General features: G+C 37.1%; 1 protein-coding gene across 4 annotated transcripts in view; it reads right to left on the bottom strand.

Annotated features, from left to right (window-relative positions):
• Window positions 1–16,761, bottom strand: part of ACVR2A (activin A receptor type 2A) — a 67,518-nt gene that overhangs the window by 40,058 nt on the left and 10,699 nt on the right. The gene's annotated exons all lie outside the window — the stretch shown is intronic.

Below are 16,761 nucleotides of genomic sequence, written 5' to 3'. Positions count from 1 at the left end.
GTACCAGAACTGTGTGAATGGAGAGAGGGATTACCTTGGACATGGAGGCAAATAGAATCACATGTTTGGAGAAAGGTGGGGTCCAGTACTGAAAACTTCACACCTTTAATTGTTCACCCACTCATCTGAGCTGGGAGCTCTTAATTTAGCTCTGCAGCATACTTACGGAGAATCACCATGCTCTACTTCAGTCTTGACTTCACACAGTCAATCAGGCTCTTCCTGTGTCCTTTTCGCTTCACTGCCTCATCACAATAGTAGGCCTGATACGCTCCTTTCCAAGTTCACCTTTCTTGAACAGGTTGGCCAGAACTACATCCGGTATTTGAGGTGAGACTTTGCTGAAGACGACTTCTATGGTATCAACACTGTTTTCATTCTCCAAGAAATACTGCTTCAAAGGTATTTTAGGGCTGTGTGCATCACAGCCAGATCACATTAGCAGCTCATGGTTTCTCCATTATAACGCAAGACCACAGTCTGAAATACATTTTTAAGCTGTAGTGCAATCAAAAAAGCAGACTATGCTGTACAGCCTCACAAAGAGCTGAACTCGCACAAATAGCTGGAAGTAATCCCTTCCTTCAGCCACTAAACTTAAACAAACGTCAAACTGCAGCATCATGCATCTGAGCAAATACCTATCATCATAAAAATGTTAATGACTGCTGAACCCTCTTTCTGAAGCATGAAATGTTGCATAACTTTGAATTTTGCTGCATCTGTTTAATTCAATTTCTATTTTCATCCTGTTTACATAAAGTTCCAATCCTTCTCTGTATTGACAAGGATTTTAAAATTTATATTTTTACTTTATGTTCCAAAATCAGAACCGAGTATATTAAAAAAAAATCCAGCAAAATTGCCTACCTCCAGCTAAACTGGCTGTTACTTGCAGTGGATTTTCTATATGTCCCCCCAATCAGCCTGCATTATTTTGCTGACTGTATCAGAAGTTGAATCTGAAGATTATGTAAAAGTTCCCATTTGTACAGTTTGAAATGGACTGTATTTTTATAGGCAAGAACACTGTTGATATGCCAGATCCATATCTGCTTCCTTGCTTTCAAGCTCCTAAAAAATTCTCTCATGCCACTAAGCCTTAGGGTGTAAGTTCCAAGTGCAACAAAGCACACAGTTACAGCTATACAAAACCTGAGCTTCAACTAGACTCTTTGTGACCCGCAGTACTCATCTTCAGCAAAGAAGGTCTGAATCTTGAATGAACGATGGAAGAAGAGAGTACAGAGAACTTCTGTTGGAAGTACCTAGTCCTGGAACTATTTTCTAGAGGAGAAAAGGGAAATCCAGAGCCCTGTTACAGAGTCTTCATTAAGTAAACATTTTCACCATACGTAATACTCACAATTTAAGTACCCTTATTATTTTAATCCCTATCACCACCTATCACCTATCATCACCCACGCTCTAAAAACTGTATATCAAACCGAGGTTTGCCTCGGGAAGTGAGATCTAACAGAATTTCACTGGAGATCATTGTTATGCCAGTTTTTGTGCAGAATAAATTCTGATCTAAGTGATTGGCAGGCTGTCAAAAACTTCAGGATACTGGAGATTCACACCAAGATGAAAAAAAGCAATAGAACAACATAGCAATTTCCTAACATCCCAATATTAGACGACTCCTCTGCTCCATTTTTGTTAAGCTTTACGTATCCCTATGAAGCAGATTTTCTGCTATGCATGATCTCATTTTTTTGACACTACTGCTAATTGTATATGGAAAAAATCAAGATCGACAACTAGAAGAACATACCTAAAAAAATGAAGTATTTCAGAACTAAAATTAGGCTATTAAACTCGGGACACTACAAACTAAAACTTAACCACCTTACCACACTATTTGTCAGCAAAGCCTTAAAAATAACTGACTAGGAAAGGGAACAATTTAAAAAACACTACTTTAAAACCTGTATTGGTGCATTTCAGCATAAATGTGTAAAAGTGACTTTAAGAATATGCTACACCTGGGACAATCAGTGCATTTACTGTTATTAGAACAGCTAAGTGCATCAACTGCTGCAACAGCTGTCTTGAATAAATCAGCACTAATCTAACTTGAGCATCACATCAATATAAAAGTAATCCAAGACAGCAGCTTTTACTTCCCTTACCTGCATACAAACACTTATAAATAGTCTATATTGTCATGCTCAATGTTTTTCCTGAAAAAGTCTTTTCTAATGGTGTTTCATGCTCAATATGAACCAAAGCAAGCACAGACATTTGGAAATATTAGAGCTCAATGAAAGATAAGCTAACCCCATATAAATGCTAGAACAATTTCTTGTGTATGAAGAAGCGACTGTGCACCTGCTTCTAACAGTTCACCCCTGATAAGTGGCAAAAGAAATAACCTCTACAGAAAGCCCTCTGAAAAGAAGTTAGGATATGGATTAATATTGCCACCATTCTTCCACAAACAGAAAAATGCTTCTGAATTGCTGTTAACTCAATCTCTACACGAATCATCCCTCTTTTCCCCTTACTAGAGCGAATATTACCTAAATTCTAGTGATTTAGAAACCATCTCCCTACTCCCTGAAATGTTAAAAAAAAATTATTTGGAAGAATATACAGTCTATCCACATCAAATAAATTAGAAAAAAAATCAACTACAGAAAAAAATATGGTCTTCCTATCTGTGATTGCAAATGAATAAAAAAATTATTAATTCGCTGTCAGTCTAAAATGTCTCACTGAAAACACCTTTTAGAAATTCAAGATTTTTCCTGGAATTATCTCCAGGTATGAAGATAATGAAAGCATGTTTTAAACATCTAAACGTTTAATAACTAAGACAAAGCAAATTTCCATTTAAGATGAGCCATGCACATATACTTAGTAAAACTGGAGTCCTAAGAACCTAAGTACATGCTTTCCTCTATTTTTGTTATGAAAAGTATTCACAACTACACTAAAAAATTACCGACTGTTTTCAGCAAAAGACATAAACTGAATTTTGGCACTACATGTCCTGATTATCTAGACCACGGTACAATAATCTTAAACTAAAGATGTTTACAGCATGCAAATGAATGAAAATTTGACTTAGAGAAAGAAAGTGTTCAAGCAAGTCAGTTCTGCTTTAGCTTTGCAAGAGAGCCTCAAGAATCCATTTGCCAAAGCGCATAAAATTTTTAGTGTTAACACTTCGACATATTAATTCAAATTATTAAGATAATCTATCAGAATTTTATTAAACAATTACTCTTGGGAAACAAAGGTCTATATGCTGTATGAGAGATATAAGGGAGCCCCAAATGTTTCTCAACTACAAAAGCAGCATATACATTTAAAATGTCAACTCCGGTCCAGCCAGTAAACCAATTAAGTATTAGGTAATGCTTTCAGAATAGGGGGTACTCAGATTTGCTGTTTGAGACTTGTATTCACATCTTCTATTTTAATTAATTTTCCCCTGATTGTTATGTCAACTGCAATCAATCTCATTTCAGCAACTTTCAGGGGATTCCCAAGTTGCAACATATCCACGCAGTTCCATCTAGGTAAGTAGATGGTAGGGAGTAGTATCTTCTTTCCAGCATTTCTAAAACTGGGCTAGGGTAAGGAAGGGTCGACTCCTTGCCTTCCTTGAGTGCCTCCAAGCTTTACTTCCAATGCAACTCCCTGGACTTATCTTACTGCTTCTATTACGATCCTTCCTTCTTGTACCTTGTACTCCAGAAAATTCTCCTAGCTGAGAATGTTCTTTTGCTCCTATGGGACATAAAAGCTCTCTGGAAGAGGTCTAGCTGACCGAAAACGGCAGCAGCAAAGATAAGCCAAATAGCCTTCCTCCCTGCTGTCCAGCCACCCTCTTTAATGGAACATAAGTAACAGTAAATGATGAACAAACAGACAGAGCCTTCACAGCAGGTTAAACAGTAAAAAGCTATGACCCTAGTCCACATTCATGCACAATTACAGATCTCCATAGCGATAATCATGCTCTAATATTAAAAATATTAATTCTGTAACAGAATTAAAAATCACACATCACTGCAGATGATACAACAAAATCAAAACAGTTTTAGCACTGCATAACTAAAGACTGAAGGAAGGAATAACAAAAAAAAAAATTAAAAAAAAAAAAATCAAGCAACATCAAAGTACAAAGTAACGCACAACTCCCTCCCTCCTGTAACAGATTTACAGGAGTTGTATATGAATTAAGTATTATTTAATTTATTACCCAGTTACTTTACATCCGTACACAAGATAGCACCTGAGAAAAAGTATCTAGTGATCCACCCATTTCAGAACTTGAAGAACATACTGTAACGGGCCATGCTGCCCACCTTGGGATTAAGACACCACTGTGCTCTGGAAACTACAAATCACACACTTCACAAACAGTTATACCCATCAGACCTATGTAACACACTTAGCGGCAACAGCATAAGGTATAATAAAAATAAAAACCTACCTGTTTTAATATTTAATGGAACAACCCAAAAATGTTTCACTGAATGACCATCACAATGTATTAGTATTAAAAGGATTTCTTTCATTTAAAACTTCTCCATAAAATATATCAAGTTTTCAGATTGGCCCTATACAATCTTCCCTTAATAAATAAGCAAATAAAGAGAAAATCTAGTTTTTCCTACATCTCAGAAAAACATTTCCAGTTGTACTTAAGAGTGTGAAAGTGAAGTTAATTATCTCCCAAACCCATAACATATGTGATATCAAAATAAAAATTTTTAGAAAAATTGGCTCCTTTCAAGTGTTTTGTTTTGCCATTTAGTGGGCACTTACAAATTCCTGATAAATTTTATTATATTCAGGTTGCATACTTGTCACCACTGGTTTTGACCCCTTTAAACAGCTTGAAGCAGCCTGGCTGTGAGGATTCTGGGGGGGCCGTGGGAGGAAGGTGCGTGCGCATGCCTTGCTTTAGCGGAATAAAACAGATATTAACAGAACATTAATATCAGACCTGACAGAAACACAGATGACTGCACCAAGAAAAAAAATCACAGCGTTAGAGACTACAGAAGCTACAAACTATCCATATGTATTTACCCAACAGGAGGAAAAAAACAAAAGCTTTTTTTTTTTTTTTTAAAAAAAAATGTTATCCTGATTCACTCCCTATGAATTTAAGTAACTTATTATTTTGAGCAACTTTTGCTGTATTTGAAGTCAAATTATAGTTTTAAGGCTTTTGGGAGACAAAATATCCATTTATTGCTAGTTGTTGAGCATATCCAAATGGGTAACTTTTACAGCATTCAGAGAAGATATTTGGTATCTTTCTATGTAAAGAGACATACATACAAAAAACAATTAAGACAGTTTGTGAGGTTCAAAAAAGGAAAAGGATAAATGTAATACTACCAGTTTTAATCAAGATCAAAGCTGTAGGAGAATACAGACAGTCTAGACTGAAAGCCTAAGCATATAAAGCAACATCTGCAAAGATCATTAATCACATCTAGTCTACAATCTTATCACCTCCTAAGCAAGTAGAAAAAACAAACTTTTACTTGAGCATCATATGTTTATATATGACAAGCATTTTTAATTATCTTTTAATTTGATATTTATCACTGATTACAAAGCTATTATCCTGACTTTAAAATATGCTAAGTTAATTTTAGGTACACTTACATAGCTCCCTGAGTGAAGGACCTGGGGGCGTACAGGACAGAAGGAAGTACTGTAAGGAAACTTACTGAACAACAACAAAATTATTTTTGCACTCTTGGTATAAATTGGTAATTATTTAAATATTGAATTAAGATTTGTTTTGCTCTTCTGCATTTTAGTCTATTACTGCTACCTGCTGCATTATACGCAGGATATTTTTAATATGCACTTTTCTTCCTTAAACTGGCTTTGGGAAATGACTTGGTAACATAAATCTGTCAGCTCACAGCTTTTTTCCCCCTAATTCTTTTCTATAAAGGAAGAAATGTAGCAGCAAGCTAACCTAAGGGGAATTAAAAATTGGAGAGATGGTTGTTTGCATTCTGGTCCATTCTCCTCTTTTATGATTTGGTATACTCACTAGCAATCATTTAATTTCTTTTATTGAAAATGTCTGTACTAAAGTTTTCCCTTCTGCTGAAGTTTCCTCACACTCCCTACCTTACGTGTAATACCCCTTTGTTATGTGCAATATCTGTCACCATAAGTGCTAGGAAATTCAGTGCTACCTGAAAAATTTCCTTTAATCTAGTAGGTCAGCCTACAACTTAATTATGTAAATTCAGATTGTTTGGAGCATAAGATAAGATCTTATCCTTCAACAGGAGGCTGGAAGAGACCTACCCAACCAAAAATGCATCAGTTTATATATCTGTGGCAACAGCTGTGAAAAATCTAACAATGTTTTAAACCCAGAGGAACCCTCATCATCACGAAACAAACAACTGCAACCAGTAAATTCTGCACCAAGCTCAACTTTTTAAAACTACACCACATCCCATAGAAAATCTACCAAAGTACAGCAGGCATTTCAAAATCTACAATTGTTACACAACAATTTAAATGTTAAATTTTTCAGTTAAAAATATGAACTGCCTGTAATCTCACATTGTTTACAATTAACTGAAAATAGTGAATTTTTGTATTTATGCTTTCTGATGTCAGAAATCCCTTCTCATGCCATTTCTTAAACTAAACAGATTGAGAATTCTCAGTCTCTCAAGAACAGAAAATCTGCAGACAACAAAATCATTCCTGTAAGTCTCTTTTCCCAAATTGTCAACTTCATTTTCAAAGCTGAAGCTTCAAAACGGACAGCATTTTTCAGCAATAATCTCACCAGTGCCATAATAATGCTGCCTCTGACCAAAACAGCCAGCGTTGCGCTGAAGTGGACATGGCCAGCTCCTGTGTTCTGTTCCCCTAGCACATGCAGGAGAAGTGGCATCCTAAAGCTCTGCAGTATTTTTGTAGTGCTGGAGTTCATCTGCTTCTGTTCTATTTCAAGAATTACCTATCTTTAGTCCTGCTGACAACAGATTTTTACCCTCCTAAAACATGTAATTTAACAAAGGGATTTTCTGCACACCTTTTGAGACTCCTACATCTTTGGAAAACAGGGGGCTCTGAGAAATGTCCTAGTAGATGGTAATTTAAGATCTTTACTTGCTCTGGAAGAGAGGATGGAGAGTTAGTAGGAACGTCCTGCAGAGCTGCCAGGGCAGCAGGCTGGTGGCAAAAAGCATCAAAGAAAAACAATCAGAGTGGCATACACAATGACCCTAAGAGAACACAAAACATCTTTTGATGTTTAACTTGGACACCTCTCAGTGCCACACCATGGCAATCTTTCTCCTGGTCTATTGTTCAAATTGCCTATCTGATGTATTCCACCAGGGTAATACAAGTTAAAGAATAATTATTCAAGTAAAGCAGGAAATCTTAAGTATTGAAAAAATGCGCAGAGGTTTTTTTTCAGAGCTTGGCTATCTTTAAAAACTTGGGACTGGTATGGGCTGTAAAAGTTTTTATTGTGTCAAAATTTAACTAAATAAACTTGATAGAATAATTAAAACTAAACAGACTATTTTTGGTTTGTACCTAGAAAAAAAAATTTCATTTCTATTATACTGCAGCTATACGAACTAGTCTCTGCTCATTTTTTTCATGTCAGAATGAATATACAAATACACCATTAATCTGTATCTGTAGAGGTCGCAAGAATATTTTAACCTTTCAAAGCCTTTGAAGACGATGAGCAGCTCACTCCTGCAGAGTACAAGAGCACAGCGATTCTTTTTAATGTAAGGTACTTAACAACTCATGCGTGTTCAGTAGTAATTCTACCAAACAGCCCATCACATAGCTACCAAACGGCTAGCCTACGCCACTTTTAGACATTTGCTCCCTTGGCCGTATGGTTTTCAAAGCTGTCACTTTGTATTTCTTCCCACAGACCCATGCTACTTCTTTGCTATGAGTACTGCTGCTCCCTTTGGAGAGTAAGCTTCGCCTTTTGGAAACAGGGGAAGACGTCACTATAACAGTCTACAGACATCTAAAGCGAGTACCTTCCCTTTCCATCTAAGCAGCTTAGCATGAAAGAACTACTGCTTCTTAGCGAATCTCATAGATGCGCGTTTTGCATTACAAATCCAGCTAGCAAGCTAGCCTCACCCAAGGGTAAGAATTACTCTTCTGTTTTTTTGTGCGGAATAGGGAATTAAACATACAGCCTAAAATAACACCATGGCTATGTAAGTTTTGACACATCTCAAGCTACAAGCAGAAAAAAGAAATCCAGAAGCCAATATAAACATATATAAATAAAACGAACCAAGGACACACACGATGGAAGAAAACAACAAAACAAAGGCTCTCAAATGGAAGTACAGCCTTTGCTACAAGAAATTAATTTCTCTTCTAAATATAGATATCAATTAAGAAAATGACATCTATTGACCTGAAATCCTGACAACTCCTTAGGATATGATTTTGACCTTATTCTTATTCAAGCACACAGCGAAAAGCAGAACGTGAATGCTGTTACTACATTAAGTCTTACACAATTTGACAGATAATCCGGCGATTAAAATACCGAGTTTCACACTAACACAAGCCTTGAGCAGAATTCCTTAAACATGTTTTCAGGACATGCTCCCCCCAAAAAGAAAATGATACCAATCTCTCCTATATATTACAGATAAGAAGAAGAAAAGAGAGTTTGCATGCTCTACTAGTTTTCCTCTGGAAGCACCTGACAAACAGGTTATCTGCTAAAGCATCTTCAAGAACACTTGTAAGAAATTACTAGAACGTCAGATTCTTTCAGTAGAAAAACAAAGTTATAAATTCTGCCTATTAACGCCCTTCTCTTTTGAAGCACAAATTCAGTAGCACCTTCCAATCTATATCTTAAGTCATGGTAGAAGCCACATGGTTGCTTGGAGTAATGACAATTTCTCACAAAATTCCTTAAAAATAACATTCCTCCAATTGTAGATGGAAGCAGATACATAAGCAGCAGAGAAATATCTCTTCATGGATTGTGTAGGTCAATACTAAGTAATTACCCTGAGTTTCTGTTTCACAGCATTTTGGAAAACAAGATTACCGTATACCAACTAAGGCTTTGCCAAAGCTAGCAAGTGTTCTTTCTTGAATCCCTACCTCAGTAGTTACACACAGCCCACAAGAAGAAGGACCTTTCAAGACTATCAGTGATCCTGGGAGATGACTATAAATCCAGAAATTTTTAACCACAAGCTCTAAAACGGCTTTTCCCTGGTCCTAAGAACAAGATAGCTACACTTTAATGAGGAAGCACAAATCACAGGCTGTATTATTATACATGAACTGGTTATAATCTACTTAGCTCAAGCAACATGAATGATAAAGAAGCAGCAGAAGCGGATGGTTCAGCACACCCAAGCGACCTAACGAGAACCTAGGATATTTACTTTTATTAGCCTACATCCATCTGCAGTGTATTCATTGTTGCTATTACCAAAGTCACCTAGAATAAAAAAGCTTGAGCAAGTAGCACGTTATACCAAATATGTTGACATGGTATGATTCAAACCTGGAGAGTCTGAAGAGAATTCAGACAGTAATCCTCCCTCGGATCAATAATACACACTCAGAGACAGATTAACTACCCAGCACTTCCTTTGAACCTGGCACCATAAATTTAATTGGCACTTGTCTTGCTTCCACCTTCAGATCCCCTTCATGCTGTTAAGCATACCCTCTTTCAGAACTATCCAAGAGGAACAACACGTGAGCTACGGTGAGCTCTTCAAAAACATATAGTAAACGGGAGCAAACTGACCTTTGCACAAGATTATAAACGCTGACCCAGCTCACTCCCTAGCCACACAGCTGCTTGGCGCAGCCCAAGGAAGGCTGCAGAAACCTGCCTTGGGGAGGAGAAGGACCACGCCCTTCTCAGCACAAGTCAGTAGTTACACAGGATCACATGTGATATGAAAGCAAATCTTTAGTGCAAGCAGTATGTCTTTAATGTTGCTAACTCAAAGATGTACACGTACAAAAAATCCCAAAGCGCTAAAACTGATGCTACAACTTCCCTTTGTCAGGAAGAGATGAGAAAAGAGGCGTATAACAAACAGTAATTCTCTCTTATGAAGTGCCGCAAAGATTTTGATATTAAGGTGTGAACTCAGTATAAGAACCATGAATAAAACCAACAGCTCTGCCTCATTTTCTTTGGTTCTTTGGAGAAAAATGTTTCAAAAGCACTGGACAACAGTAACTCTAGGTTTAACTAAAAGCTTTTAGTAGGCATCTTCAGTGATCAGGAACTATTTGACCTGGGGGTTCCATCCAGACCATGTTTAAGCACATCTGAAGGAATGATCCTCCATTAATTTGTTCATCTCTAAGAACGCTTTTATGTCTGATTTACACAATGTTTTGAAACATTGAGTTCTACAAGTTTAATTATACATTGTCTGTAAATGTGCTTTTTTGTCTAAAGCATCTTCATTGATCACTTCACCAGATTTGATGTGCAGCGGCTAGCCATCAGGCTGAATAGGAACAAAGGACAAGCTATCAAGGTACTCAGCCCCAGAAGCATCCCTGAATGCATTTATGTAGTTATCAGCTACAGGTAACATGTTGGCATGTGCTAAGTACCTGCATAAAGGGCATTAACTTCAAGTTCTCAATGTGATTTAAAAGAGAATGAGGCTTGAAAGCTGAATCCTCTAGTCTGATGCTTGGAATTCTTAAGACACTTTTAGGGTAAGAGAATTGAAAACAACTAAAGAGATTTCAAGTTCTTAAAATCTAGTTTAGGAATTAGTTATATATACACACATACACTCCTTTACAATTTTCAGTTTCCAGTTATTAATAAAAAAACTTCAAAATCAAAGAGAATGCATTTCCTTAATAGCAAAATAAAGCCTTTCCAGGTAATAAGGAAAGAGGCAGAATGAAACTGATGTATTTTTAGTGTTGTATTTTCTTTGAGATAGCCAGCAATACCCCATTACACTGACAATTTCTTGAGCGCGCTGCATTTCCAAAGTTGCATTTGGAGTATCTTCCAGAGCAATGGCAATTATAAACAGTAGTTTAAGGGCTTATGCTGACAGATGCTCCTGAAAGAGGAAGAGGAGCTCTGTTCAGGGCAGAGATGGGTACTCTTTTTGCCAAAAGCGAGGAACTAATTCAGCAATAAATTATCCTGGTGGTCCAGAAGAACATCAAAGCTTCACAATGCCCTCTCCCCCCAAAAAGCTACAGAAGAACTCTCATATCTTGTCTGTTTCTTCTACAGTAGTGGAAGAGCACTAAACCAGTGCATAAAAAGCTGTATCATTAAGTTCAATAGGAGAACCACCCTTCCCAGCAGCAGCCGTCTGAAATGAGTGGAAGAAAAATATTTCGTTTCTTTTTAAATTTCTGTTTTTCAGGGGTAATGATTATCTACAGCTAGTCAATGCAGTCAACAGCTATTTGGTAAATCAGTGGCAGAACACTAACAGTCACGCACTCTTCTGCCCTGCTATAAAGAGTGGCCAGACTAGAGGTTGAGAGACAATGTGGGGAATTCTAGGGTTTTATGAACTACGTTCCTTGTAGCAAAAGTTCCCTTGAACAGCAAATGGGTTTGACATCTACCTTCATCTTAAATATACTTTATTATGTTCTAGAGTTAATGTGGATGTAACATTCAAACCATTATGCAGCTTCATTCCTTCTCTCACATCTTTTTTTGATCATACTATTATTTATGCAGAAATATCAAGATTGATTCTTTATTTCTGCTGGAAACCAGAAAACTTTGATTGCCTTAGGCTTAAGTACCGTAAATCAGACATCTCTAAGGTTATGTGGAAAACAGGCTTTCTGAATTGCTTTCTTAGACTTGGAGAGCAACTTGATTTTACCCACTGTATCAGTCTGAACCTCTTTATTTCCTACCTCACTATGCGACCAGTGAACCTGGGAGGCAACAGAATTTTTATCACCGGTTCACTTGATTCAGGTTCCACAGATGTGGGTTCCAGCTTTACCAGTTTGTAAAATGCTCTGTGGAAACATGGGACTTTCACCTCACTGGCTAGCAATCAGGCATTCTTCTATCTGTGAAATATTTGAGTGCAATGGAGAAGGGTGCAGCTTAAGTAAAGGATAACGGAGAAAACTTTTCACTGCCACACTCCTGCTCGTTCTCATATGCAAGCCTCTCCTCTGTCTACACAAAGGACAGTAGTTCTATTCCTGTGAAATTGCAGATGTAGGAGGATACTGACTATAGCAAGTTTACAGCAGGCACTGGCCTATCATTCTGCCTAAAAATGTTTCCCTATGAACCCTAGAGAATAATGGGACATAAAGATGTTTAAAAAGCAAAGTGGGGAAATATCCTGTGACAGTGTGCACTGAGATCCTCAGAACCACTCTGAAAGAGAAAAGCAGTTCTTTAAAGGATAGAGGTTACTAACAGTGAAAATTAATTTTGTTATTTTTCCTTTCTTACTCAATAGTGATAAGGAATAGCTCTATACATTAACTCTGTTGTGTCACTTTACCTTGTATTTTATTTCCTAGGTCAATTTATGCAGATTCACTGCAAGCCCTCATTCCACCCAACTCATTCCAAGCTCCTCTCATCTTTTACCCCTTGTCCTCATTTGATACTGCTTGCAGAAAGCTACTTGCATTTCTTCCAAGGTGCTTTTGATGGTTTAGCAAATTGAATCAGCCCAGCAGTATGCCAGACAGCCATGAGGGCTGGTGTTTGGGAGGGTTCAACTGACAGTGAAGTGTAACTTCACCCTAAATTGGGTATGTGGGGGAGGAAGAGGATACAGAGGACAAGAACTGTAAGTCTCTTAGCCCTCCAATCAGTCTTTTCTTGTATGTCATGTCACATACAAAGCTGACAGGACTGCAAGATGCCAACACTGACTGGAAGTTATGAAGTAATATTTTTCATTATGTATAATTTGTAAAGTTTTGACCCTATGTCAAATACAGAATCTAGCTTAAAGCAAAAAAAATGCAATCTAAAAGTGCCACACAACAGAAATTTTAAATACTTAAGATACTTCAAAGGCGCTTGGGGAAAGGAGAAACTTAACTTCTTATCAAGCAGAGAACTACGGACTTGTCAACAGAAAGAAAAAAGGAGGAAAAACTGATTTTGATTAGAGAAGGACAAGTTAACCTGAAGAACTACTTTAAGAGATACCAGCTGTCACCTTTAACAATAGAAGCAACTGTTAAGAACCCTTTTGGGCAAGTGGTCGAAGCTAATTAGCTATTTTATGAAGAAGGCTGAGCTACTGGAGGAACAAGTAAGAAACATGCACTTTCTTGGCTTATTTTTTAAACTTTATTGCATTACTGAAGGTCTCTTAAAATGACTTTTTTTTTTTTTTAAAACATCAACATTCTGTCAACGATAAAACTGATCAAGTAAAATCTAACACATGCTAGATACTCACCTTGTTTATCACCTGCAACAAGGATTTTGCAGTTGATTAGTAAGATTTTAAGAGTATGCAGCAAAGGCAAAGTCTACAACCTACTACATGGTGAACATGCCAATCCATGCTTGAATAATGGATTTCCTAAACAAGAGTTGAGGTTGCAAACAAGCTTCTCGCTTAGAAAAATGTTAAGACTGACCTAGGCTAGAAGGAAGACAGTCAGAAGAATAGCTTCAAGTTCAAGAGGTCACCTGGAGCTCCCCTTGAACATAATTTGTGAGCATGTAAATATCCTGAAAGTCTATGAAAAAACAAATTCAAGCACATATTTTTACTCTTACATATGTGAAAACTGCGCACTTGTCACCCGCCTCTTCTTTCGCATATTGAAGACTGCTAGCACTCAGATGATAAGATTTAAGAGTCTGAGTTGATGTGCTTGTACATTACTTGTTGAAAGAAGCTTCACAATCTGACCAAGATGAGTACGCTAAGTGAAAAACAGAAATAGGTTTTCTACACAGATACCATGACCATCATTCTTTGCCTTTGCTACTAATGAAAGAGCTTCCAACATCAAAAGATTTATAATACTGGAGGAAAAAAAAAATCTCGAATTACTAAAATTGCTGTTAACATTAATAAGCAAAAAGCAGCAACAAGGTTCTAAAAAATCTCCATCAGTCACCAAATAAAAAGTTCATCCCACTCCATTAGGCATCATTCTCCTCGCAAAACTGATAAGATGTTTCATCAAATTCTAAAGTTAATCATCACCGACTACACAAAATCCAAGAATCAGAAATTCTGCTCTTACAGATCCTTAGAGTAATATCAGTAATACCACAATTTACCACTTTTTGTGCATATATTCGGCACTCCTCAGACTCAAGATGGAAAAAAACACAAAATGAATTTGTTTTATGGCTGAATCCTTATGACAGGACATCAGAAGATGATTCTCTTTAGGATGTGCACAGATTGCTCTCCTTCTGATCAGAATTCTTCCTGAAGAGCAGATTACTGATTTTTTGCAAATTATACAGCCTCTGTTGTACAGCCTCTGTGTCGGCATTATCAAAAACAGGTACTCACTACCTTAAAGGATGGTAGGTAAGAAGAGAATGGAGGGTGAGGGAGGGGAAGGGAGTTTAAGTTCAACTTGTCCAAAGTACAATTCCTCCATTTTGAAGGGACTCAAAACAACTAAAATGTATTCTGCTTTATTTGCCATCTTTGAATTCCATCAGAATGTTTTTAAACCACTTGGTGGGGACATACACAAACACACACAAACCCCATCGACATACTAGACTGTCAAGATTTTTCAAGAGGGAGCCATTCCATTTCTATGAGAAGAAAAAGTAGGACCTAAGCACTTTCGGCTTTTTTGAAAGCCTCCTACCTTAAAGAATGTGATTCTGTACTTTTCCAACTGAAAAGACGACTATTCCAACTGCCAAGATTTTTTTTCGATGGCATTTTTTCCAGAGTATTGGCAAGTCACTCCACACTTGTCTAATGGGTTTGGGATTGTTGTTTTATTTGGGGAGAGGAGGGAAGGGCAGGGAGGGAATCAAAAACATCTTGAGCTTTTAAATAAACTTCTTGCATATTGTTTGCGGTTCCAAATCTTGGTCTTAGTACATATATGGTGCATGTGAACTAATTAAGATCTCACTACTGATTTATACCATTCTGTAGGGGAAAGGTTAGCCGAGACTTAATTTGTTTTCTAGTGCATGCCAAAAACCATCAAGTTAAACAAAATGTAATTAAACCATAAAATAAATGTTTGAAATAAAAAAACTTACAGTTTTTTTTCTTAAAAGTAGTTTTTAAGACAACTCTTTTGACAGGGTTTTTGTTACATTTAATGAAATACAATTTTCAATCGGGGCAATTTGCAAAACAGACTCTTCCCAAATTAAGGATCAGAGAGTTAAAGCCAAAATGTTTAACTGGTAGTCCTCCCTATTCTACTTTTAGTGTAAAGTAACTTTATAAGCAAATGAAAAATAAAGAGACTGTAATTTATTATAAAAGGTATAGAAATTTAAACAAATACATGCTATTTAAAACATCTTTAACAATTTAAATTTTTCAATCCTGAAACATGAAAGTACTTAAAGAAAATTCTTCCATTATGCAATTGCTACGAGCTGGAGAGAGCCATCTGCACCCTCTACTGACAAACGTTACCAAAAATTTCTAAAATTAACAGCTATTTGCTGCTATGTTTAATTTTGTCTCATACACTTAATATAACTGAACAACAAAATTAAACCACTTCCCTGTTTGTCTGGATCTTCCCCAGACTTCCTAGAAAGAAATATATTTTTTTGTAAATCTTAGAAGGCTTGATAAAATGATTGGCTATATTTAGAAATCACTTTTAAACACAGACTAATCCAATTGACTACATTTCAACTTATATGCTGATACTGATATCAAACCAATCCACATATTCAAAATCAAAATTCAAAATGATCATATCACTGTAATCATTCAAGCAGTATTTAAAAACTAGAGATTAGTGTTATCTAGATAAGAACTCAACCTGAAAAAAATAAGGTCATGTTATTATGGGTTCAGTTACAAAAAAAAAAAAACAAAAAAACACAAGTTTGTACGCCACCAAAAGAAAGGAAACTGTTGAAGCCAAGCTAAAGTCAGCTACGCTAGCTAACAAAAAAAAAAAAAGGTCAAGACATAGCCAGCATGTGACTGAAACAGAATCACTCCAATAAGAAACCTAGCAAGAACAGGATGAGAAATAACACACAGTCCCTCAAGGGTGTATTGTAGGACGTTGTTTAATACCTTTATCGGTGACCTAAAGGAAAAGGTAGAATGCACCTCATCAAGTCTGCAGATGACACCAAACTGAGGGATGCTCCAGGGCAGGGCTGCCACTCAGTGGGACCCAGATAGACTAGGGGGATGGGCCAACAGGAACCTCATGAAATTCAACAAGGACAAATGCAAAGTCCTGAGCCTTGGGACAGAAGATGTTTTGCATCAGTACAAACCCATGGCTGTTTGTCTAGAGAGGCCTGGAGATCCAGCGGACCATACACTAAACGGGTCAGCAGTGTGCCCAGGCAAGCTGATGAAGGCTAACAGCCCACTGGCCCGTAACATCTAGAATTATTCCATTTACTTAGCGCTCATTAGACCACATCTGGAATACTGTGTTTAGTTTTGGGCCTCCCAGTGCAAGAAAGATGTTGAAAAATTTGAGCAGGTCAGGTAAAGGGCCACGGAGATGGTCAGGGGCTGGAACGTGCCAGCTTATGAGAGGTCGGGGGAGCTGGGCTTATTCAGCCTA

Source organism: Struthio camelus, chromosome 6, assembly GCF_040807025.1.
Source record: "Struthio camelus isolate bStrCam1 chromosome 6, bStrCam1.hap1, whole genome shotgun sequence".
In the NCBI taxonomy this organism is placed as follows: Eukaryota; Metazoa; Chordata; class Aves; order Struthioniformes; family Struthionidae; genus Struthio; species Struthio camelus.
The sequence above is the reverse complement of the archived record's forward strand: the minus strand, read 5'-3'. Positions and strand labels throughout refer to the sequence as shown.